Source organism: Heptranchias perlo, chromosome 1, assembly GCF_035084215.1.
Source record: "Heptranchias perlo isolate sHepPer1 chromosome 1, sHepPer1.hap1, whole genome shotgun sequence".
Lineage (NCBI taxonomy): Eukaryota > Metazoa > Chordata > Chondrichthyes > Hexanchiformes > Hexanchidae > Heptranchias > Heptranchias perlo.
The window spans coordinates 25,250,036-25,273,108 of record NC_090325.1 but is presented as its reverse complement, the minus strand read 5'-3'; the positions used below and the strand labels follow the sequence as shown (position 1 = coordinate 25,273,108).

The 23,073-nt window shown below is 48.9% G+C and overlaps 1 protein-coding gene across 5 annotated transcripts in view; it reads left to right on the top strand.

The window, feature by feature from the left end:
* ctbp1 (C-terminal binding protein 1) overlaps positions 1-23,073 on the top strand; it is a 312,129-nt gene that overhangs the window by 56,270 nt on the left and 232,786 nt on the right. The gene's annotated exons all lie outside the window — the stretch shown is intronic.

Here is a 23,073-nt window from a genome sequence, read left to right as displayed (position 1 = left end):
AAAGTACTACCACATCCCGCCAAGCTGAGAAATATCCATTGGTCCCTACTCCCTGCTATCTATCCCCCAGCCTTTTTTCCATCTATGCAGCTAATTTTTTATACTTCGTACCTTAATTTCTGAAACAAGTTTCTTATGTGGGACCTGATCAATGCCTTCTGAAAATCCATATACAACATCACATTCCCTTTATCTATACACTATGATTTCCTTTAAATAAGTCAAGCCGAACCTGCATATAAATCCATGCTGATTGTCTCTGTCTCTGGTTAGTCCATGCCTTTTTAAAAGTTCACAGTTTCATTCTGTAATATGGATTCTAGGAGTTTATCCATAACCATTGTAAGAGTAACTGGCCTGCTCATCCCTTTCCACTTACTTGAATAGGGTTGTAAAATTTGCCATCCTCAAGTCCTTGGATACAATTTCCATTTCCGTAAACTTTTGCTATCGCCTCGCCAACATCCTCCCTTGAACCACCTCAGTCCTTCATAAAATTGCTTCAAAGTATTGTTCCTCTGTCTCTGAGCTCAGGGCAAAGTGCAGACAGTAGTGTAACTGGAGTCTGCTGGTTGTCCCACACATTTTACGGGTATTCATCTTAGTATTTGTAGTGTTAAGTGTTCTATTTTGTTTTCCCAGCCCAGTCTGAAAACATCGAACAGACCCTGAAAAGCAGCTGTGTTTTACAACTTAGTATATTTTCAATCATAATTTACGCAGCAGAAGCACTCCCATCAAATTGACCCTTTATCTGGGAGAGTGAAAAAATTAAAATATGATGGGGCAGAAATTGCTCGTAGTGGCAAACCAACACCGCTCGTTGCTTCATAGATGTATACTGACCCACTAACTTACCACGTCTTTACTGTCTCTGCGGGCTTGGAGCGTTAAACCAGGAAGTGAAAGGTACAACATTTAAATCAATGTAAAAACAGTTATAGACAGAAAAAAAAGGGGAGGGTAAGAAATAATTGAATTAAATAAAAGAGACAGAAGGGAAAAGTAAAAAAAATTCTTTAATTTTAAAAAAAAGTTTGTTAATGACCAAAAACTATTAAAATAAGGAGTAATAAGACTCCACATTTTTAAAAGTTTAATTTTTAGTTGTTTGGCAGTCATCAAGACTTACCATGCTGTTAAAACTTAGTTTAGACCTGTATTTTTAAGCCGACCTGTTTTTTTGGGTGTAATTAGTTACTTTCCAGCTGGGCAGATAAGGATGTTCGCACTTTTTCAATGATTTCCCTGATTGCAGCGTGCGATATCCCTTCAATTTAAAACTGTTATATCGCCGGCGAATCAGTAGGAGCAAGTTCCGGATTTCCATGATTCACTGCACATGTGCAAACGCCGGAAGTTGCTCTTCCTTTTTTTATTCATTCATGGGATGTAGGTGTCGTTGGCAAGGCCAGCATTTATTGCCCATCCCTAATTGCTCTTGAGAAGGTCGTGGTGAGCTGCCTTTTTGAACCACTGCAGACAACTGAGTGGCTTGCTAAGCCATTTCAGAGGGCATTTAAGAATCAACCACATTGCTGCGGGTCTGGAGTCACGCATAGGCCAGATCGGGTAAGGACGGCAGGTTTCCTTCCCTAAAGGACATTACTGATACCAGCTTTTTTTTATTCTAGATCTTTTTTTTGGTACTAACAGAGAGCGTTGTTGAGCTCGCCGTTATTTCGCGAACGACTTCTGCCCTGATATTCCACGTACGTTCTATATTTAAAAATTTATCTTTAATTTAAACAAAAATGGAACAAAAAGCTATTGCATTCAGTGTCCTTTGGGCTTTATAGCTACTTTGTAACTGCTTTAGTTACAGTCCAGAGACTTGAACCCAAAATCTAGGCTGACACTGTTGGAGGTGCCGTCTTTTGGGTGAGACGTTAAACCGAGGCCCCATCTGCCCCCTCAGGCGGATGTAAAAGATCCCATGACACTACTTCGAAGAAGAGCAAAGGAGTTCTCACTGGTGACCTGGCCAATATTTATCTCTCAGCCAACATCACTAAAACAGATTATCTGGTCATCATTATGTTGTTCTTTGTGGGACCTTGCAAATTGGTTGCTGCGTTTCCTACATTACAATAGTGAGACTACACTTCAAAAGTACTTAATTGGCTGTAAAGTGGTTTGGGATGTCCTGAGATAGTGAACGGTGTGTTTCATCACTCTGGAAAGTTCACTTTGTCCACACTGAGAAAGATTTTGCTAGTCTTGCACAGTTGTTTTTTGTCTTAGTGTCTGGCTGTAGACGTGGATAGTCTCACAGGGCTGCCTTCGGGGCTGGAAGACGAGGGGGAGCAGCAAGGAAGAGAGCACAGAGCAGAATCAGCTGCCAGAAGAGGGGGGAGGAGGAGGAGGAGGGCACTGCGTAGGAGGCCATACCCACTTCTCCTATATTAACTTTACTCGGGAGCAATGTATGAGGCACCTTTTGCTTCTCCAAGGACGCTGTCATTGAGCTATGTCACCTACTGCAGCCGCAACTCGAGCCTCGAACCAGGGCATGGATAGCACTGTTTGTGGCTGTCAAGGTGACCATGGCCCTTAACTTCTATGCCACGGGCTCCTTTTCAGGCTGCAACAGGTGACATAAACCACATCTCCCAGTTAGCAGTGCATGGACGTATCAGTGAGGTCACGAAGGCTTTCTACGCTAGGAGGAGCACCTACATCTTTTTCCCTATCGACAGAGCGAAGGAGGACGAGAGAGCACTAGATTCAGTCACATGGCAGGCTTCCCCAGAATCCACAGTGCCATTGACTGCACACACATCATCTTGCATGCTCCCTATCAGCATCTTGGCATCTTTATCAATCGTAAGGGATTCCACTCTCTCAACATATAACTGGTTTGCAGTGCATCATGCAGATCTGTGCCAGCTATCTTGGCAGCAGTCGTGACTCTTTAATCCTGCTCCAGTCTTCTGTGCTGCCTGTAATCCAACTAGACCGTCAGGCTTGCTATTGAATGGCAAGGGCTATCCCCTCCAGACAAGGCTCATGACTCCTGTCAGGAACCAGTGCACAGTTACAGAGCAGGCCTACAACAAGAGCAATGTTGTCTCAAGGAACATTATCAAGCAAACAATCGTCATGTTCAAGCAACGCTTTTGCTGCCTGGACTGTTGCGGAGGAGCTTTGCAGTACACCGCTAAGCGGGGATCCAGATTTGTGGTTGTCTGCTGCATGCTCCACAGCTTCGCTATCATGGGGGACCAGCCTTTACCACCACCTGCACAGCAACAAGTGCAGGAGGAGGACAACCAGCGACCACCGGTGCCCTTCACTGCTAGAGCTCATCAAGGGGCGCTTTTCCTAAATCGGCCCTCCAATTCCCCATTCACCAACAGTGCCACAATTCATACTATTTTCCTTACAACCACCATCCGATTGCCTTCCTTCATTCCAGACTTATGGGTATTGCCCTCACTTCACTACAAAGATAAACAACATCAAATCCAGAACAAAAAACAAATTTATCAAGCAAATATTCTGAAAGCATGTCGGCATTCACAAAAAAAAAAAATCACAATACACCTTTGTGCCTGTCTGGTGTACCCATTTTCCTATCCATGTACTCCTACGGTGTTTCCCCAGTGGCTATAGTTTGGGAGGTAGAAGATTGCGGAGCTTCCAATGAAGATACTTAAGATAGCCTTGGCGGACCACTTCGAGCAGCACTGGGCTGCAGACTGTGGCATCTTGGCATGGGCCGCAGCTGTCGGGGCCGGCTGACTGCGTGGCACTATTAAGTTCACTGGCGGAGTGAGTGGCGGGGGAGCAGGCATGCTGTCATGCTGAGAGTATACAGCAGGTGCCATTCCCATAGAGCCATTTTCCTGGGCCAGCACCTCGGCACTCTTGCAGCTTTGCTCGAGAACAGAGTGGAGGAGTGATGTGACGCTCTGGAAGCCTCTTTCAACAGTGGCCTCCAAAGCCGAGTTTGAGCTACCATGCCAGCAGCTTGTGAAGCCATGGAAGATGTCAGAGTGGTCATTAAGAGTCTCCATCATGGTGGGTTCCGCTGCAGAGTTGTTGGATCTGACCACTCGGTCCATGTTGAACAGAATGGTTTCCATGCTTTGCGCAAAGCCTTGAGACAAATTGCAGGTGGACTCCTCCATGCTCTGTGATATTGGGCGCAAGCTCTCTGGCAGGCTGCGCCCGGTGCACCTATCATTTCCTGCTAGATGTCCAGGTGCCTTTTTCGGTAGCCTAGGCCTTCGAAGTCTGTGTTTGAGTCCTCTGCATGAATGCAGAGCCATCTGGCGAGCTGGCACCTGTGGCGACCTATCCCCCTAGCTCCTGTGCACTTGTGCCTGGTGAGTCAGTCCGTGCGGATACCTCCTTTTAACCTAGCCTCAAGTCCACATGGTGCCAATATCTGAGTGATGCTTGCCTGAGTCAGATCAAGTGACTGTGCTTCTGCCGGAAGATTGGGCTTCTCTTCCTTGACTGACTGAAGGTCATCCACATTCTCAGCAGCTGAAATGACAGAGAGGGACAAGGATTAGCTTGTGATGCGAAGGGAGAGCAGGGAGAAAGAAGTGGGTGTTGAAAGAACCTGCAGCCTGTCATGCAGTGTATGTGGGGTGAGGGAGAAGTCAGAAGAGATGAAGAGAATTAGGTGTATGAACATACAAACAATGACGGACAGGAAAAGACCTTATGGCCTATCGAGCCAGTCCCACACAATTGTGATACCTTGTGTATCTCAATATATGCACTCTCCACCCCATCTGAAACCATGTGATCTCCTGGGAGAGGTGAAAATCCAGATAAAAACCCAGGCCAATTTGGGGGATAAAAATCTGGGAAATTCCTTTCTTGGACCCCCCCCCCCCCCCCCCCCCCCCGCCCCAGGTGATCAAAACTAGTCAAGGAGATCACTCCGGTCCCTGATAATTCTATGCAGTACCTATCTTTTGTACGAGATGATCACCGCCCCAGCCAGAAACAGATCCAGCTCTCGCTTGAAGGAAGTCGGCAGCCTGTTCCAGGGGTCCACTATTCTCTGGGAAAAGAACCACCTCCTGAGATCTAACCTAGATCTGGTCTTCTACAACTTAAAATTGTCACCCCTGGTCCTCCCTAACGTATTGAATTGAAACAAACTGTCCACTTGAACACAATGGGCGTCATTTTAGCACCTGCTATTGGGTGCGTTCCTGGCGGGGGGGCTCCGAAAATCGGAGAATCCTGGCATGGGACCGGAGCCCGCCTCGAACCCGCGCACTTCCGGGTTCCCCGCTGATGCGCCGGCGTGCGCGCGCAGCCCCTGCTGGTGGGAATCCTGCAGGCAATTAAAGCCAGCGGGATGCCACTTGAGAGTATTTACCTTGGTATTTCAGGTCATTAACAGACCTGATTAAGGGATTATGTGAGGAGGGGTGGGATTTTAGAGCAAACTGGGACTGTTTCCCACACTGGGAGAAACACTCCCAGGTCAAATGGACGTGTTGCAGCCATCAGCCTGTGGCAGCTGCAAAGGTCCATTTGACAGGTTTGGGGGGGGACCTTCACCCATTGCAAGAGGCCACTCTGTCACTTGGGCCAAAGTTTGGCCTCCACCACCCTCCTCCTGACATTCAGTCACCAACCTGCATACTGACCCCGGGGTCCGGAGACATGTACCTACCTTGCGGACCCCCTCAGATGTACATCTTGCGGATGGGGGCCGCCGTAGCTGCAGTCATGACCTCCTCGGAGGACGAACAGCATCACCAGCCTCACCATCCACGCCGTCCACCTCTGACACGTGGAGCTCCACAACAGAGTGCTGTGACACATCCACCTGTACAGCAGGAGGGAGGGCTACCGCAGAGGGCACCACCCTCACCACAGGGTCCACCGACCGAGGCTCAGCCTCCTGGACACCTCTGAGCAGCAGTGCACACGGAGGCTCAGAGTCACCCGACATGTAGTCGTGGACATCTGCAGCCTCTTTCATGCCGAGCTGCTCCTGGCTGGCCCGAGCACCATCTTCTTACCTGTCGCTGTCAAAGTCACCACTGCCCTCAACAACTTCTCCTCCGCATCCTTCCAGGGTGCCACCGGGGACATCGCCGATGTCTCTCAGTCGTCTGCGCAAAAGAGCCCTGCAAATACACCTACACCCACTCTGCAGTGACACAATGGGTGGCATCAGTTGTGGGTCCTCAAAGTGATCCTCAGGAGAGGGCATTATTGCACAAACCAGACAGGATTCGCGAAGACATGACAGTAGTGGTGCCAATATAATATGTAATGTGAGTTGGTCAGAAATTCAATATAAGTAACACCCGTGACAAACCCTCAAACACCCTTGTGCATCCCCTTCATGCTCACGACACGTTTGCCTTACGCTGCCTACTGCACGTATGTGATGCATGCCCTGTGGCTGCAGCACAGGTAATAGCAGGTTGAGTGAGGCTGGCCGTGAAAGAGATGCACGAGAGGGTGAGTATGAGATAGAGCCATGAGATTGTATGAGGATTGGGTTGAGTGGTAGTGGCAGGATGAGTACTGGCGAGGTGAGTAGGTGCAGGTAAGATGAGGATGAGGTTTGAGTGGGTATGAGGGGTGATGTGACAGAGTAGTGTTGGCAGTGCTGAAGGAGATGTGGGGTGGGGGCAGTGATGTGGCAGACGGAGTGCAGGGGAAAGACTACATGTACTCACTTTGGCTGACCTACTGAGCTCATTGGAGCGCCTCCTGCACTGTATGCAGGTGGGCGATATGTTGGTTGCGCTGGTGACCTCCTCTGCCACCTCGAGCCAGGCTTTCCTGGTGGCAGAGGCAGGCCGCTTCCTCCCGCCCGCCGGGAGGAAGATCTCTGTCCTCCCCCTCCTCCTCACCCCATGTATTGATACCTGGAGTGAGGCATCATTAAACTGGGAGCAGCCATCCCCCTGGGCTGCTCCATGCTGTAATTTTTGCTATTTGTTGCAGCATCTGTCGGTGGAGGACTGCCCCTTTAAATAGAGCTCCTCCAACTGACAGATCTTACTGCGCATGCGCAGCCTGCCCGACGCACAGATCAGCAGTGGGGAACCCGGAGGAGCAGGTAAGTGGATCCAATTAGTGGATTGTCTGCTACGATCGCGCGGGAAGCAGACTAATTTCACCGGGCGTGTTACCCACGCGCCCGATAGCCCCCCCGCCGAGAACCCGCAGCCCTGCTAACATCAAGCCCAATCTATTCCCTTCATGATTTTATAAATCTCAATCAAATCACCTGTAAGTCTACGCTTCTATAAAGTGTAAAGTCCCAGCTCTTTTAGCTTATATTAATAACAGAGATGCTTTAAACTGGGAATTAGTCGAGTGGCCCTCCTCTGCACCCTTTCCAAAGCCTCAATATCATAATGAAGAAATCCTGCGCAACATCTGCTCCAGCATTGCCAGTCGCCACGGCCTCCACTCTGCTCCTGACCACGATGGCCAGCAGGCTCTCCAAGGGGGGCGTGGGTCTGCAGGTGGGCTCTTCCTCCTCCGGTGCCAGCCTGTTGTCTGGTGTAACGTGCAACTTTCTCCAAGAAAGAAGGGAGTGTGGCAAAATCTTGAAGTGTTTCATGCTGGAATAGGTGATAGCCTGTGTGTAAGATGTGAGTTGTGGGTATGAGGGTTGTAATAGTGGTGAGTATGTATGAGGAGAAGTAGACGTAGTGGAGTGTGGTGCAGTGATTGTAGAAGAGTGAAGGGAAGTGGGGGAGGGGAGTCTTGAGTGCTGTCTGTCAGTGTTGTTATCAATGAGGCTGTAAGTGGTGCAGATGAGAGCAGACATTTTACCTTAATAACTCTAGTTAGATCATTAAATTTCTTGTGGCATTGAAGCCATGCCCTGGGTGCAGTGTTCCTGGCATTGACATGCTCGGTGCTTTCTTCCCATTGTCAGCGAAGTAGATGCCGGAGGGCAACCTGCTCCCTGAGGGGAAGAGGATGTCCTTCCTCCTCTCCATTGCCTGCACAGTGGCCTCCAGGGCAGCATCAGAGAACCTTGGAGATGGCTCACCGCCTCCTTCAGCCATTTCATCAACGCAAGCTTCCTTATTCTCTGCAGCCAGAATACATCTCCCCTTTCAAGTGGAGTGATAGGACTATAGATATCTGCCCCCCCCCCCCCCAATAGGTGTGTAGCCAATGAGTATCATAGTAAGTTATGGCACAGAAGGAGGCCATTCGGCCCATCGTATCCGTGCTGGCAGAAGACCTATCCAGCTTAATCCCACTCTCCAGCACTTGGTCCGTCGCCCTGTATGTTACGGCAATTCAAGTGCACATCCTAGTACTTTTTAAATGTGTTGAGGGCTTCTGCCTCTACCACCCTTTCAGGCAGTGAGTTCCAGACCCCCACCGCCCTCTGGGTGAAAAAAATTCTCCTCAGCTCCCCTCTAATCCTTCTACCAATTACTTTAAATCTATGCCCCCTGGTCACTGATCCCCTCTGCTAAGGGAAATTGGTCCTTCCTATCCACTCTACCTAGTCCTGTCATAATTTTATATACCTCAATTAAATCTCCCCTCAGCCTCCTTTGTACCAAAGAAAACAACCCCAGCCTATCCAATCTTTTCTCATAGCTAAAATTCTCCAGCCCTGACAGCATCCTCATAAATCTCCTCTGTACCCTTTCTAGTGTAGTCACATCTTTCCTGTAATGTGGTGACCAGAACTGTACGCAGTACTCAAGCTGTGGCCTAACCAATGTTTTATACAGTTCTAGCATTACCTCCCTGCTCTTATATTCTATGCCTCGGCTAATAAAGGAATGTATCCCATATGCCTTTTTAAACCACCTTATCTACCTGTTATGCTACCTTCGGGGACCTGTGGACATGCTCTCCAAGGTCCCTTTGTTCCTCTTCACCTCTCAATATCCTCCCATTTATTGTGCACTCCCTTGCCTTGTTTGCCCTCCCCAAATGCATTACCTCACACTTCTCTGGATTGAATTCCATTTGCCACTTTTCTGCCCACCTGACCAGTCCATTGATATCTTCCTGCAGTCTACAACTTTCCTCCTCGCTATCAACCACACGGCCAATTTTTGTATCCTCTGCAGACTTCTTGATCAAGCCCCCCCCACGTTCAAGTCCAAATCATTAATATATACCACAAAAAGCAAGAGACCTAATACTGAGCCTTGCGGGCCCCACTGGAAACAGTCTTCCAATTGCAAAAAGCAACCATTACCCTTTGCTTCTTGCCACTGAGCCAATTTTGGATCCAATTTGCCACATTCCCTTGGATCCCATGGGCTTTTTCTTTTTTGACCAATCTGCCATGTGGGACCTTGTCAAAAGCCTTGCTAAAATCCATGTACACTACATCAAACACATCACCCTCATCGACCTTCCTTGTTACCTGCTCAAAAAATTCAATCGAGTTAGTCAGACACGACCTTCCCTTAACAAATCCATGCTGACTGTCCTTGATTAACCCGTGCCTTTCTAAATGATGATTTATGCTGTCCCTCAGAATCGATTTCAATAACTTGCCCACTACAGAGGTTAGAATGACTAGCCAATAATTTCTCAGTCTATTTCTTTCTCCCTTTTTAAACAACGGTACAACGTTAGCAGTTCTCCAATCCTCCGGCACCACCCTGTATCCAGGGAGGATAGGAAAATGATGTTCAGAGCCTCCGCTATTTCCTCCCTTGCTTCTCTTAACAGCCTGGGATACATTTCATCCGGGCCTGGTGATTTGTCAACTTTCAAAGATGCTAAACCCCTTAATATTTCCTCTCTTACTATGTTTATCCCATCCAATATTTCACACTCTTCCTTAACTACAATCTCTGCATCGTCCCCCTCTTTTGTGAAGACAGACGCAAAGTATTCATTAAGAACCATACCCACGTCTTCCGCCTCCACACATAGGTTACCTTTTTGGGCTCTAATAGGCCCTACTCTTTCCTTAGTTATCCTCTTGCTCTTTATGTATTTATAGAACATTTTTGCGTTTTCCTTTATTTTATTTGCCAGTATTTTTTCATGCCCTCTCTTTGCTTTCCTAATTTCCTTTTTAATTTCACCCCTGCATTTTCTATACTCCTCTAGGCTTTCTGCAATATTGAGCTCTTGGTGTCTGACGTAAGCTTCCCTTTTTTTTGCCTTATCTTACCCTCTATGCTCCTTGTCATCCAGGGGCTCTAGATTTGGTAGACCCACCCTTTTTCTTTGTGGGAGCATATTTACTCTGAAGCCCTTGATTCTCCCCCTGAATGCCCCCCACTGCTCTGACACTGATTTACCTTCAAGTAGCTGTTTCCAGTCCACTTCTGCTAAATCGCTTCTCAGCTTAGTAAAATTGGCCTTTTCCCCAATTTAGAACTTTTATTCGTGTTCTATCTTCGTCCTTTTCCATAACTATGCTAAAATAACTGAATTATGGGGCTCGATTTTAGGGTCGGGTTACCTGCGGGTTTCCAGCGGGGGGGCCCCGAAAATCCCGATCTCCGATCACGTGACCGGATTCAGACGAAATCCCGGCCACTTCCGGGTACCGCGCTGACGTGCGGGGCTGCGCGCGCAAGCCCCGCTGGTGGGAATCCCGCAGGCAATTAAAGCCAGCGGGGTTCCACTTGAGAGCACTTAACTTGCTCGTTGTGGTCAGTTAATGAGCTGAAGCAGCTGTCAAAAGAGGAAGTGTGGGATTTTACGGTCAAAGCAGTCAGTTTCCCACACTGGGGGAAACAGGACCCTTCAAACCAGGCGTGTTGCAGCCAGCAGCCTGTGCCAGGTGCCAAGGTGCGCTCCACGGGGGAGCGCCCTCACCCACGCAGGAGGCCACCGCGTCACATAGGGCAACCCCTGCCCTCCACCAACCCCCGCCAAGCCAGAGGACAGACCGACACGAAACCGCAGCCCCAGTCCGAGGACCCACCCACCTACCCTGCACAACCCCTCACACCAACACCTGCCAGATGGGTGGTGCGTTGACATCGTCGGAGGACGAACAGGATGACCAGCCCCAGCAGCCTCACAGTCCACGCCGTCCGCCTCGGAGAGGTGGGGCCCCCCAACACGGTGCTGCGGCACACCCACCTGCACAGCAGGAGGGAGGGCAACCGCAGAGAGAGATGCGTCGCAGGAGGCACTACCCTCCGCACAGGGTGTACAGAGCGAGGCTCAGCTTCATGGACCTCTCCGAGGAGCAGTGCATACGGAGGCTCAGAGTCAATCGCCAGGTAGTCGCCGACATCTGCAGCCTCCTTAACGACGAGCTGCTCCCTGATGGACCAAGCAGCATCTTCTTACCTGTCGCCGTCAAAGTCACCACTGCCCTCAACTTCTTCGCATCCGGTTCCTTCCAGGGTGCCACCGGGGACATCACCGGGGTCTGTCAGTCCTCTGCACACAAGTGCATAAGGCAGGTCACCGATGGGTTGTTCCGCAGGGCCTCCCACTACATCAACTTCGCCATGGACGAGCGCAGCCAGATGGAGAGGGCGGTTGGATTCCATGCCATGGCCGGCTTCCCACGGGTGCAGGGTGTAATCGACTGCACCCACATCGCAATACGGGCACCTCCGCATGAGCCAGGGCTGTTCATCAACAGGAAGGGGTATCACTCCATGAACGCCCAGCTCATCTGTGACCACCGCCAGAGATTCCTACACGTGTGCGCCAGATACCCCGGCAGCTGCCACGATGCCTTCGTCCTCAGGGAGTCCGCCGTCCCGCCCATCCTGCAGGCACCCAACGCCGGCAACGGCTGGCTCCTCGGCGACAAGGGGTATCCCCTCCACACGTGGCTCATGACACCTCTGAGGAACCCCATCACCGAGCCGGAGCGTCGGTACAATGACAGCCACACTGCTACCAGGTCTACAATTGAGCAGACCATAGGGCTTCTCAAGATGCGCTTCAGGTGCCTTGATCGTTCTGGGGGAGCGCTCCAATACACACCATTCAGAGTGGGACGAATCATAGTTGTCTGCTGTGCCCTGCACAACATGGCCCAACAGAGAGGGGTGCCGCTGGAGGAGGCCCCATCCACACCCGCCACCCACATTGAGGAAGGCGAGGGCGAGGAGGAGGAGGAGGAGGAGGAGGAGGAGGCGGAGGCGGAGGAGGAGGAGGAGGACGCGCCCGAGGATGTTGGACGACCCATGCGCCGAGGCGCGACTCACCGGGATGGTCGCCGGGCCAGGGACGCACTCATACGTCAACGGTTCTCCTAGAGTCAGACACTGCGAGGCGCTCGCATCTCCTCACCTGCACATGCGAGCGGCCATACCAGCCCCCTCCACTGAAGAGTGCTGCCAGTAATCCTGCACCCACAGCAGTGTGCCCAATGGGTGGCAGCAGGTGTTCGCCGTCATGATGGCCTCCACGGAACGCAACTACTGCACAAGCCGCGGAAGAATGGACGAGAGGTGGCAGGAGTGGTGAGAATAGACTATTTAATATGTGGAATGTGACATCATTTAAGAAACAAAGTACAAAATAATAAACACCCTGGTGTATTCCCTTTGTGATTATAAGGCCTTTGGAATTCTTCTCCGGGAACCCCTACGTGGTGCTACCCCTGTGGCTCCAGCAGAGGTAGTGGCAGGTTGCTCGTCTTCTTGCCTTGACCGGGTAGATGCTTTTGGCGGACGGCCCCTGGGTTTCGGTGCCCGTGAGGGCACCTCCACAGACTGCTCCTCCTGCACCGGGGCAGGGGCAGACTCGGCCACCTGGAGAGGAGGCACCATTGCGGGTGCTGGTTGAGAGGTGGGCGACGGGTGGGACGTGGGGACGCCTTGAGAGGCGTCCCCGCTTCCATGTCCCCGGTCACCATCATCCCTCTCTTGGCCTCGGCCCACATCACCCCTTCCACCCTGCTGGACGGCAGTTTGGATGGCATGTGTGAGGCCTTGCAAGGCCACCCCTAGTGTATCCCTCAGCCTGTTGGTGGCGTCGGAATGTTGCTCACCCTGAATCCGTACAGACGTTGTGAGGGCCTGCAAGGACTCGAAGTGGAGCTGTGCGTGACGCTCGAGGGAGGCCAGCCTGTCCTCCACCGCAGACAGTCCCGCACCTACCTGCGACACTGTGTCGTCGGTACCCTCCTGTGCCTGCGCCACCAATGCCCACATGCAGGAGGTGGACTCCTCCATCGCCTGCGCTATTGTGGACAATGCGCGCGGCACCTCTGCCAGCACCTCAGCAATTAGCTGGTGGCCCTCGACGACTCTCCTTTTCTCTGGTGGCCCCCTGGGTTCAGCATCTGGGTCCGGCTGAGCAGAGCCTGGAGATGAGTGCTCCCTCCGTCGCGGACCCTCCGCGGCTGCCCCTGCCACCAGGGTCTGCTCATGCTCACTCGTGCGCAGTGACTCACCAAGTGCTACCCCAACTAGTTGGCGAGGGGGACCCACCGAGGTGCGTGTCTCTGCGCTGGTGGATGGTTGGCTCTGATGTGACGATGCACCCTCAGAGACCGCCATGTCCTCTGAGGAATCGCCCTCCATGCTCGCTTGATCCAAAGACGCACCTGCAAGAGAACAGAGGGCACTTTGAGGCATGTGGACCAACTTGACAGTGCGCCTGATGGCAGGTGATGATACGGTCACTCGCGATCATGGGTGTTGAGTGTCAGCTTTCCCTTACCGCCCATTTCGGCAGCGACACACTCGCCATCGGCCACCGACAGGCAATGTCGCGTGCGGGCGAGGTCGAGCGCCTCCACCTCTGCGTCGGTGAGCTCCACCACTTGCGGCGGCCCACCTCCGGTGCGTGCCCTTTCGCGGTTGTTCTTGCTCCTCTTCTCCTGTGAAGGCAAAACACAGATGTGTGAGTGGGTGCGTCTTGCATCGTGAGACGCATCGAGCATCGGTGTGGTTGGGTTGAGCGTGGCGCGGAACGGATGGGAGGAAGTGTGGGCCACGTGCCCATCCCATTGCATGGGGATTGGGGTGTGTGGTAGTGTTCGGGTGGGGTCAGGGACGGTGGGTACTTGCGTGCACGGCGAGGATGGTGAATGAGTGGCTGTGAGGATTGCTGATGGAGCGCAGTGGTGGCTGTGCAGGAGGGGGTTGTGATCTGCTTGGCGTGATGGTGGGGACGGGATGTGGGAGGGTGCGTTGGTGTACTCACCTTGCCAGACCTAGTCAGGTCATTGAAGCGCTTGCGGCACTGCTCCCAAGTCCTTGGGGTGTTGCCCCTGCTGCTCACCTCCGCCGCCACCTCTGCCCATGCCTTCCTGGTTGCGGCGGCAGGGAACTTGCGCCCATCCTCAGGGAAGAGTGTTTCCCTCCTCCTCCTCACGCCCTCCAGCATCAGCTGCAGTGCCAGATCTGAAAAACGGGGCGCAGCCTTTCCCCTTGGTTGAGCCATTCTCCCAGACCTCTTGCTTGCAGCAGGAGGGGCTTTGGGAGACTGCCCCTTTAACTGGAGCTCCTACATCGCGTCGACGGTACTGCGCATGCGCAGCCGGCCGGCACGCAGCTGGGGAGCGCAGAACCCGGAAGCAGGCCTTAATGGGTCCAATTATCCCGCGATCGCGTGGGGGACGCGAACAATTACCCGTCCGCGTTTTCGACGCTCCCGGAGGACCACCCGCTGGGAACCCGCAGGCCTGCTAAATTCGAGCCCATGATCACTACCAGCAAAATGTAGCATGATTATAATCAGAAGAATGATTATAATCAGCAGGCAGCATGAATATTATGTGCTGCTTGAGTTAATACTAACAGGCGCGTGCAGTGCGCTCCACCCCCACCCTCCCATTTTCAGGCCTGTGTGTTGATGCTGAAATGTCACCCAGGTGTATACTATAGCTGTAAACCAAGGCAACCAGTCAGAGGAAGCTGACCCTGATCGTGCAGATTCTGGACCTGTAGATGGCGCATTTGACTATGCTAAGACACAGTTTCCCTGCGGTCGCACGGGAAGGTGCCGTGAGGATGAAATGCAACACCTGCCCCTTCACCTCCTCCCTTCCCACTGTCCAGGGCCCCAAACTCTCCTTCCAGGTGAAACAAAGGTTAACTTCTACTTATTTCAAATTAGTATATGGTATTCGCTGCACACAATGCGGTCCCCTCTAAATTGGGGAGACCAAACGCAGACTGGGCGATCGCTTTGCTGAACACCTCCGCTCTGTCCGCAAGCATGACCCTGACCTGCCAGTGGCTTGCCATTTTAATTCCCCCTCACACTCCCACTCTGACCTCTCTGTCCTCTGCCTCTTACACTGTTTCAATGAAGCTCGATGTAAGCTGGAGGAACAGGACCTCATCTTTCGTTTAGGCACTTTTCATCCTTCCGGGCTCAACACTGATTTCAATAACTTCAGATCATAACCATTGCTCCCGTTTTTTCGGACTGCAAGTGCTGATAATGGTTCTGCTGCTGCAATTTAGAGCCACTCCTGATCAATCTTTTGTTTCTTAACCTGTCCCATTACCACCTTCCTTGCCTTGCACCATCATCCCTTTTGTCATTTAACCACTCTTGCCCTCTACCTGATTGCAGACCTTCCCTTTTGCTCTCCCCTCCCCCCCCCCCCCCCCCCCCCCCACACCCCGGCTCTGTACTTGCTTAAAAATTTGAACTCTTTTAACATCATTCAGTTCTGACAAAAGGTCTTTGACCTGAAATGTTAACTCTGTTTCTTTCTCCACAGATGCTGACTGATTTGCTGAGCTTCTCCAGCATTTTCTGTTTTTATTTGCTCCTACTCTCTGTTGTCTGCCTTGCTGCTCCACCTCCACCCCCAGCTTCGAAGGCAACCCTATGAGTTCAACCATGACTGCAGTCAAACTATCTACAAGGCAGCCAACAACAGTGCAACACCAACAAAATCTTGCTTTCTTTATGTAAGGAATCTTACAACAACAGGTTATAGTCCAACTGTTTTATTTGAAAATCACAAGCTTTCGGAGGCTTTCTCCTTCGTCAGGTGAGTGTGGGATTCGGATTCCACGGAAGGTTACCGCATTTATAGTCAGAGAACAATATCTGGTGATTACAGATAATCTTTCCTACTGCCCGTTGTCAAGGCAATCAAAGTGTTCAGACAGCGAGATGTTACCTACAGGACCACCGAATACACAAACGGCCAGAACAAAAGACAGAGAGAGAGAGAGAGAGAGAAACATCCGAAAGGAAGAGAAAGACAGAGAATGACCCGTTGTATTAAAAACAGATAACTTTTTTTCGCTGGTGGGGTTACGTGTAGTGTGACATGAACCCAAGATCCCGGTTGAGGCCGTCCTCATGGGTGTGGAACTTGGCTATCAATTTCTGCTCGACGATTTTGCGTTGTCGTGTGTCTCGAAGGCCGCCTTGGAGAACGCTTACCCGAAGATCGGTGGCTGAATGTCCTTGACTGCTGAAGTGTTCCCCGACTGGGAGGGAACCCTCCTGTCTGGCGATTGTTGCGCGGTGTCCGTTCATCCGTTGTCGCAGTGTCTGCATGGTCTTGCCAATGTACCATGCTCCGGGGCATCCTTTCCTGCAATGTATGAGGTAGACAACGTTGGCCGAGTCACAGGAGTATGACTCGGCCAACGTTGTCTACCTCATACATTGCAGGAAAGGATGCCCCGGAGCATGGTACATTGGCAAGACCATGCAGACACTGCGACAACGGATGAACGGACACCGCGCAACAATCGCCAGACAGGAGGGTTCCCTCCCAGTCGGGGAACACTTCAGCAGTCAAGGACATTCAGCCACCGATCTTCGGGTTAGCGTTCTCCAAGGTGGCCTTCGAGACACACGACAACGCAAAATCGTCGAGCAGAAATTGATAGCCAAGTTCCGCACCCATGAGGACGGCCTCAACCGGGATCTTGGGTTCATGTCACGCTACACGTAACCCCACCAGCGAAAAAAAGTTATCTGTTTTTAATACAACGGGTCATTCTCTGTCTTTCTCTTCCTTTCGGATGTTTCTCTCTCTCTCTCTCTGTCTTTTGTTCTGGCCGTTTGTGTATTCGGTGGTCCTGTAGGTAACATCTCTCTGTCTGAACACTTTGATTGCCTTGACAACGGGCAGTTGGAAAGATTATCTGTAATCACCAGGTATTGTTCTCTGACTATAAATGCGATAACCTTCCGTGGAATCCGAATCCCACACTCACCTGACGAAGGAGAAAGCCTCCGAAAGCTTGTGATTTTCAAATAAAACAGTTGGACTATAACCTGTTGTTGTAAGATTCCTAACATTTGTCAACCCCAGTCCATCACTGGCATCTCCACATCATTGCTTTCTTTAGATTAAGTGTACTTTCCAGAGTGATAAAACACACCAAAAAAAACAGCCAGAAGTTAACCAGCAGCCTCAAATGGCAAACCAGCAACTAACCTATAAGTTCTACATGAACATAAGAATTAGGAGCAGGAGTAGGCCATACGGCCCCTCGAGCCCGCTTTGCTGTATCTGCTATGATACCTTTAAATAACGCTGTTGAGGGGTCCTTCCTGCCAGTTAACGCTGCGAGTTGCTGGGTGAATTCAGCACGTGGTGATTAATGGACTGGGGCAGACTGAAATCGCTAACTAATTCTGCATGAAGCACAGGACCCCAATTTAAATATCCTCTTCAGCTCTTTACATAATTCTGACGGGTGCTCCTGATGTTCACGGTGTTGCTTATACCAATATGGTGGACGGCACACTTCTGGCTCGTAATGAGCGTGAGCTTCCTGACTGCTATTTTTTTATCTTAGGCCATTTGGCAGGTGCTGCACAGTCAAATTTCTAGGCCAGTGGGTCACATTGTACCTCTACAACTAATGTTGGTATTAATATGATTAGTTTGCTTTCAAATTAATTTTTCTTTTCTATTATTCATACGCTGTGTTTTTGCTAATATTTAGTGGAGCCTGCTTACCAGCTGAACTGGAGGCTGTTCTTGGTTCCACAGAAGAAACTTAATATCAATATTAGTAAAAGTAATTGTTTATATGGGACTCATCTAGGAGTGAGTGCTTTTACTTTAGTCTGGTTCATATTTAAGAAATTTCATTGCCCGATGTTTTTGTCAAGAATAGATATTATGTCGTTTGGTTTTAGATCAAAAGTTTTTTATGAATTAGATACTGGCTGAATGAAGGAGTTTTTTTTATTTTGCCCCAAAAAATCAGGAACATACATGTGTTCTCAACGCTCATACTACTTAGGCAGGTGTTGTTTAGTTTACATAACATCTGCTCACAGCTTTTTGTTCACTTCAGCCAACTTGCAAATGGTCTTGTTTACCCATTTCTGTGGACCGTTCCATAAGTGCTCCATTTTTTGTCTGTTTTCATCATGCTGATAGACTAGCATTTGTTCATTCATCAAACTCAACTGATCTAGTAACAGTCATATCAGCCTAACTAAATGGAAGCAGCTGGCTTGTATCTATCTCTTTGTAGATGAATACAGGTACTGTTTTTTAAAAAAAACCTTTCAAGAAATTCAATTCAGAATGCAATGGTTCTGATGGTTAGTGATGATATGATAATACAGATAATGGACTGCTTTTGATTTCCATGGTAACTTCATTTGTGGTGTAATAATTTGAAACAGAGGATAGAAAAGAGGCAAGAATTTTAATTATATGTTCTGAGATGTGAGTGGGCATGCCTCATTAGTACCAGGAAAAAAAATATGTTAAATCACATTGAAATCAAAAGTCTTAAAACAAATTTTAACAGAAGGTGAATTTATAAAACTATTTTGTGTGATTTTAAATGAAAAGGATGGAAGGAAATGATTTATATTATCTACATTTCTTCTGAAAACAGGCAATTATGTGTGGTTAATTCTTATGCAGGTGTTAAATGAATTAAAATGAAAATGATGGGGGTGGGTCATATCGCTGCTTCAACGTGTGTACCAAGATCTTTCTCCGATCAGTATAATCTTCATTTTTGTTTAATTTAGTGGCACAGTCAAGTCATGCAACCAATAATATGTATGGATGTTGTAGAGCTCTGTGCATTGATGGTTATGTACAGAGGAAATAGTAACCAGCTAGGAATTAATTTCCTTGACTTGAGCAATGTGTAAGTATATTTGTCTGTGAGTATGTACAGCAGTGCATACAGGTCAATATATGCAGTATGGACACCGCTTGCTAAACTTAGTGATTGACTTTTATTAAAAGAAAAGTCATGTGATATAGAGCTTTGGTGTCTACATCGAGCACATGCCTTCGTCATGTTTTTTAAAAATGCAGAAGTGCATGGTATAGAGATACACTATGTATATTTTCTAAACCTGATCTTCGACATTGGAGGTGTAATTACTCAGTTAACTCGGCAACATCATCCGAAAACACCCGTCAGGTTCCACATGATACCCAGCTCTATCGCACCATCACCCCTCTTGACCTGTCCACTGTTTTTGATTTGTCACGCTGCTGTCCGACATCAAGGACTGGATGAGCAGAAATTTCCTCCAACTAAATATAGGGAAGACCAAAGCCTTTGTCTTCGTCCCCTACCACAAACTCCATTCCCTAGCCACTGTCTCCATTCCTCTCCCTAGCCACTGACTCCATCCCTCTCCCTGGCCACTGCCTGAGCTTAAACTAGTCCGTTCACAAACTTGGCGCCCTATTTGACCCTGAGATGAGCTTCCGACCACACGTGCGCTCCATCACCAAGACCGTCTACTTCCAACTCCGTAACGTCTCCTGTCTCTGCCCCTGCCTCGGCTCATCTGCTGATACCCTCATCCATGCCTTTTGATACCTCCAGACTTGACTATTCTAATGCTCTCTTGGCCAGAATCCAGTCATAGAATCATAGAAAATTTACAGCACAGAAGGAGGCCATTCGGCCCATCGTATCCGCGCCCGCTGAGAAAGAGCCACCCAGCCTAATCCTACTTTCCCGCATTTGGTCGGTAGCCCTGCAGGTCATGGTTCTTCACGTGCACATCCAGGTATTTTTTTAAATGAGTTGAGGGTTTCTGCCTTTACCATCCTCTCAGGCAGTGAGTTCCAGACCCCCACCACCCTCTGAGTGAAAATTTTTTTTCCTCATTTCCGCTCTAATCCAATCACTAAATCTATGCCCCCTGGTTATTGACCTCTCCGCTAAGGGAAATAGGTCCTTCCTATCCACTCTATCTAGGTCCCTCATAATTTTGTACACCTCAATAAAATCACCCCTCAACCTCCTCTGTTCCAAGGAAAACAACGTCAGCCGATCCAATCTGTCATTATAGCTAAAACTCTACAGTCCTAGCAACATCCTCATAAATCTCCTCTGCACCCTTGAGTGCAATTACATCCTTCCTGTAATGTGTGCGCAGTACTCAAGCTGTGGCCTAACTAGTTTTTTATACAGTTCCAGCACAGCATCGCTGCTTTTATATTCTATGCCTCGGCTAATAAAGGAAAGCATTCCAGGTGCCTCCTTAACCACCTTATCACTGCCTGTTCTGCCAACTTCAGGGATCTGTGGACATGCACTACAAGGTCTCTTACTTGCTCTACACCTCTCAGCATCCTCTCATTTATTGTGTATTCCCTTGCCTTGTTTGCTCTCCCCAAATGCATTACCTCACACTTCTCCGGATTGAACTTCATTTGCCACTTTTCTGCCCATCTGACCAGTCCATTGATATCTTCCTGCAGTCTACAGCTTTCCTCCTCACTATCAACCACACGGCCTATCTTTGTGTCATCCGCAAATTTCTTAATCATACCCCCGACATTTAAGTGCAAATCGTTAATGTATACCACAAAAAGCAAAGGACCAAGTACCAAGCCCTGTGGCACCCCAATGGAAACATCCTTCCAGTTGCAAAAACACCCGTCGACCATTACCCTTGGCTTCCTGCTACTGAGCCAATTTTGGATCCAATTTGCCACATTCCCTTGGATCTCATGGGCCTTTACTTTTTTGACCAATCTGCCATGTGGGACCTTGTCAAAAGCCTTGCTAAAATCCATGTAGACGACATCAATTACGCTACCCTTGTCGATCCTCCTTGTCACATCATTAGCTACATCATTAAGTAAATTTAAAACAGAAATAGACAGTTTCCTAGAAGTAAAGGGAATTAGGGGTTACGGGGAGCGGGCAGGAAATTGGACATGAATTTAGATTTGAGGTTAGGATCAGATCAGCCATGATCTTATTGAATGGCGGAGCAGGCTCGAGGGGCCGATTGGCCTACTCCTGCTCCTATTTCTTATGTTCTTATGTCACCTCCTCTAAAAATTCAATCAAATTAGTCAGACACTACCTCCCCTTAACAAATCCATGCTGACTGTCTTTGATTAGTCTGTGCTTTTCTAAGTGACGGTTTATTCTGTACCTCAGAATTGATTCCAATAATTTGCCCACCACCGAGATTAGGCTGACTGTCCTGCAATTACTCGATCTATCCTTCACTCCCTTTTTAAACAACAGTACAACTTTAGCAGTCCTCCAGTCCTCCGGCACTATGCCTGTATCCAGTGAAGTTTGGAAAATGATTGTTAAAGCCTCTGCTATTTCCTCCCTGGCTCCTTTTAACAGCCTGGGATACATTTCATCTGGCCCTGGTGATTTATCCACTTTCAAAGATGCTAATCCCCTTAATAGTTCCTCTCTCACTATGTTTATCCCATCCAATATTTCACACCCTTCCTCCTTAACTTCAATCCCTGCATCATCCCTCTCCTTTGTGAAGACAGATGCAAAGTATTCATTAAGAACCATACCCACATCTTCCGCCTCCACACATAGTTTACCTTTTTGATCTCCAATAGGCCCTACTCTTTCCTTAGTTATCCTCTTGCTCTTTAATGTATTTATAAAACATCTTTGGGTTTTCTTTGATTTTACCTGCTAATATTTTTTCATGCCCTCTCTTTGCTTTCCGAATTTCCTTTTTAACTTCACTCTTGCACTTTGTATACTCCTCTAAGCTTTCCATAGTATTGAGTTCCAGGTGTCTATCATAGTCTTTTTCTGCCTTATCTTACCCTGAATGCTTCTTGACATCCAGGGGGCTTTAGATTTGGCAGCCCCTCCCTTTTTCTTTGTGGGAACATGTTTACCCTGAACCCCTTGAATCACCCCTTAGAATGTCTCCCACTGCTGTGACACTGATTTACCATCATGGAGCTGTTTCCAGTTTACTTCTGCTAAATCACTTCTCAGTTTGGTAAAATTGGCCTTTCCCCAATTGAAAACTTTAACTCCTGCTCTGTCTTTGTCCTTTTCCATAACTATGCTAAAACTAACTGTATTATGATCACTACCACCAAAATGCTCTCCCAGTGCTACTTCTTCCACCTGCCCCTCTTCATTTCCTAGAACTAAATCCAAAACTGTTCCCCCCCCACCCCCCCCCCCCCCCACCTCCTCTCTATGGGCTTGCTATATACTGGCTAAAAAAATTCTCCTGTATACAATTTAAAAATTCTGCGCCCTCTGTACCATTCACATTGTTTGTATCCCAGTTAATATTCGGGTAGTTGAAATCCCTACTATTACTGCTCTATTGTTTTTGCACTTCTCAGAAATTTGCCTACATATTTTCTCCTCTATCTCCCTCTGACTGCTTGGGGGTCTATAGTACACTCCCAATCCCATCTTCCATCCTCCCAAAAGCTCATCCAAAACTCTACTGCTCTTATTCTAATTCGCACCAAGTCCTGTTCACCCATCACCCCTGTGCTCCCGGCCTGGCAACGCTTTGATTTTTAAAATTTTCATCCTTGTTTTCAAATCATTCCATGGCTTTACCCCTCCTTATCTCCCTAACCTCCTCCGGCCCTACAACCCTCTGAGATCTTTGCACTCCTCCAATTCTGGCCTCTTGCGCATCCCCGATTTTAATCGCTCCACCATTGATGGCCGTGCCTTCAGCTGCTTAGGCCCTAAGCTCTGTAATTCCCTCCCTAAATCACGCCGCCACCTCTCTACCTCGCTCTCCTCCTCCTTTAAGACGCTCCTTAAAACCTACCTCTTTGACCGAGCTTTTGGTCACCTGTCCTACTAACTCCTTATGTGGCTTGGTGTCAAATTTTGTTTGATAACGCTCCTGTGAAGCACCTTGGGACGTTTTACTATGTTAATAGCGCGATATAAATGCAAGTTGTTGTTGGTTTAGTCAGTAATGTTTCACAGGATTTAAATAAGATATTTAAAGAGGAAA